Source organism: Dasypus novemcinctus, chromosome 12 (genome assembly GCF_030445035.2).
Source record: "Dasypus novemcinctus isolate mDasNov1 chromosome 12, mDasNov1.1.hap2, whole genome shotgun sequence".
In the NCBI taxonomy this organism is placed as follows: Eukaryota; Metazoa; Chordata; class Mammalia; order Cingulata; family Dasypodidae; genus Dasypus; species Dasypus novemcinctus.
The window spans coordinates 22,285,019-22,288,451 of record NC_080684.1 but is presented as its reverse complement, the minus strand read 5'-3'; the positions used below and the strand labels follow the sequence as shown (position 1 = coordinate 22,288,451).

Genomic DNA, 3,433 nt, shown 5'->3' with positions numbered 1-3,433 from the left:
CACAGAGCCCTCTGCTGGGTGTTCTAAACAACTGGATGACCTGATATGAGGCTTCATATGACTATTTTGGAATGGTGGCCAGTGGTGTTTCAAAGTAAGGGGCAGAATTTGGAAACCAAGACTGAGGTACAATACTACAGAGTGAGTACCATTGGTGAGGATTATATACAGGCTGCATAAAAACTGGTGAGGAATAGTGTGCTTGAGTTTGAATGGGCTGACTATACACACTAGACTCCATTAATTGCTAACATTCCTAGCAAAAAACATATTGATGGCTTTTATCCTAGCAATGATTGGCTTGTCCTGAAATGTTTTTTTGTTTTGTTTTGTTTTTAAAGATTTATTTATTTCTCCCCCACCCCCTCTCTGTGGCCATTCGCTGTGTGTTCTTCCGTGTCTGTTTGTCTTCTCTTTAGGTGGGAACCAATCCTGGGACCTTCCAGGGTGGGAGAGAGGTGCTCAATCTCTCATGCCACTTCAGCTACCTGGTCTGCTACATCTCTTATTGTCTCTCCTCTGTGTCTCTTTTTATTTTTTTTAAGATTTATTTTTTATTTATTTCTCTCCCCTTCCCCACCCTGCCCCGCACTCCCCATCTGTCTATTCTCTGTGTCCATTTGCTGTGTGTTCTTCTGTGTCTGCTGTATTCTTGTCAGTGGCACCGGGAATCTGTCTTTTTGTTGTATTATCTTTTTTTTTTTTTTAAAGATTTATTTATTTATTTAATTCCTCTCCCCCCCTCCCCCGGTTGTCTCTTCTCTGTGTCTACTTGCTGCATCTTGTTTCTTTGTCCGCTTCTGTTGTCGTCAGCGGCACGGGAAGTGTGGGCGGCACCATTCCTGGGCAGGCTGCACTTTCTTTCGCACTGGGCGGCTCTCCTTACGGGGTGCACTCCTTGCGCGTGGGGCTCCCCTACGCGGGGGACACCCCTGCATGGCAGGGCACTCCTTGCGCACATCAGCACTGCGCATGGGCCAGCTCCACACGGGTCAAGGAGGCCAGGGTTTGAACTGCGGACCTCCCATGTGGTAGACGGACGCCCTAACCACTGGGCCAAGTCCGTTTCCCTTGTTGTATTATCTTGCCACATCAGCTCTCCTTGTGTGCAGCACCATTCCTGGGCAGGCTGCACTTTTTTCACACTGGGCGGCTCTCCTTACGGGGCACACTCCTTGCATGTGGGACTCCCCTATGCAAGGGACACCCCTGTGTGGCATGGCACTCTGTGTGCATCAGCACTGCACGTGGGCCGGCTCATCACACGGGTCAGGAGGCCCTGGGTTTGAACCCTGGACCTCCCATGTGGTAGGTGGACGCTCTATCTGTTGAGCCAAATCCGCTTCCCTGTGTTTCTTTTTGTTATCTCATCTTGCTGCACCAGCTCTCTGCTTGGGCCAGCTTGCTGCACAGGCCAGCACTCCTGCGTAAGCCAGCACTCCACTGGGGCCAGCTTGCAGTACAGGCCAGCTTGCCTTCACCAGGAGGCCCTGGGAATTGAACCCTGGACCTCCCATGTGGTAGATGGTAACTCAATCATGTGAGTCACATCCGCTTCCTCCTGAAATGTTTTAACTTCTTCTTTTAAGTATCTAAAAGCCTTTTGTGGGAAGCAGATGCAGCTCAAGCGATTGCACTCCCACCTATCACATGGGAGGTCCCTTGTTCGGTTCCTGGTGCCTCCTGGAAAAGATGAGCAAGACAGGGAGCTGTTGCGATGGGCAGGTGTGGCAAGCTGACACAACAAGATGATGCAACAAAGGAGACACAAAGAGGAAAGACAACGTGAGACATGACAAAAGCAAGGAGCTGAGGTGGCTCTACAATTGAGTGCCTCTCTTCCACATGGGAGGTCCCCGGTTTGGCTCCTGGTGCCTCCTCAAGAGAAGACAAACAGACACAGCACACAGTAAATGGACACCGAGAGCAGTGAGTGCAAACATTGAGGAGGGAGAAATAAATAATAAAATAAACCTTTTTTTAAAAAAATTCTCTCCCCTTCCCCCCACCCCGAGTTGTCTGTTCTCTGTGTCCATTTTGCTGCATGTTCTTCTTTGACCACTTCTGTTGTTGTCAGCGGCATGGGAATCTGTGTTTCTTTTTGTTGAGTCATCTTGCTGTGTCAGCTCTCCGTGTGTGCGACCCCATTCCTGGACAGGCTGCACTTTCTTTCGTACTGGGCGGCTCTCCTTACAGGGCACACTCCTCGCGCATGGGGCTCCCCTACGCGGGGGACACCCTTGCATGGCATGGCACTCCTTGCGCACATCAGCACTATGCATGGGCCAGCTCCACACGGGTCAAGGAGGCCTGGGGTTTGAACCGCGGACCTCCCATGTGGTAGACTGACGCCCTAACCACTGAGCCAAGTCTGCTTCCCTAAAATAAATCTTTTAAAAAACTAAAAATAAAAAATAAAAGCCTGTTGTGCATCTGTGTCTGACTGGAAAGTGATATACCAATTACTATTGTGTGCAAACTCAGAGCTTATCACTTTGGGATAATTTTCTTTTTTGAACAAAGCTTTCACTTCCTCTATTGGTATTGTTTCAGGAACTGCTCTAAGAATAACAATACAACACTTAATGACTTGGTCTCACTTTCTCACCCTTCTCTTTGAGTTGTACCATGGGAGAGGTTCTCAACACTTCGAGAATTAGATCAGGGTCTATGGACAGCTTTTTCATTTCTTCCATGTTGGCAACTGTCCAAATTGGGACAAACTGGTCACCATCCAGTTGAGAGATCAAGTAAGATCCTTTGACAAATTTTCTCATGAGAAACAGTATTCTAATTGTTTCTTCAGGCATTCTTTTAGATATTCTGTAGAAATCGCTGAATTGCTTTCTCCAGAAACGTCATCATTCGGATCATCTGGTCCTAAAATTATTCCTCCAGTGGATTCTCCAATGCCTGCCATATTTCTTGTGGTTTCAGAAGATGAGGCACACAACACCTCATATTCTTTACACATGTCATCTGAAAGCTCCGTATTACCCTCAGGATGAGACCCTGATGTGGCTGCCATTTCCTGCCAAGAGCATTCAGTTCCATGAGTTACTGGAGTGGCATCATTATTTCCAGGAGGAAACTTAAAACTAGTTGAACCAAGAGTCAAAGAACAGTGGTAGCACATGGCTACTTGACAGTAAATCTGTAGGCAAGAGAGAGAAACTGAACATCAGAGTTAACTCAACAACAGAAACAGATGCCTAGGGCTTACAGGAAGATGGCGGGCTAGAAAGGCATGGGACTCTCTTCTCTCCCAGAAAAATAGCTAGAGGACAGGCAGAAATGGCCTGGAAAAAAATCTTCTGGGGTTTAGAATAACAGGAAAGGCTGGTCACTGTCCAGAAGAGAGAAGGGTGAAAAGAATTGTGATGGGGCAGCGGACTTGGCCCAATGGATATGGCGTCCACCTACCACATGGGAG

At 47.8% G+C, this 3,433-nt stretch overlaps 1 pseudogene; it reads right to left on the bottom strand.

Annotated features, from left to right (window-relative positions):
- Positions 1-1,477: 1,477 nt before the first annotated feature.
- On the bottom strand, positions 1,478-3,162 carry LOC101422182 (la-related protein 4-like; annotated as a pseudogene).
- Positions 3,163-3,433: the final 271 nt, after the last annotated feature.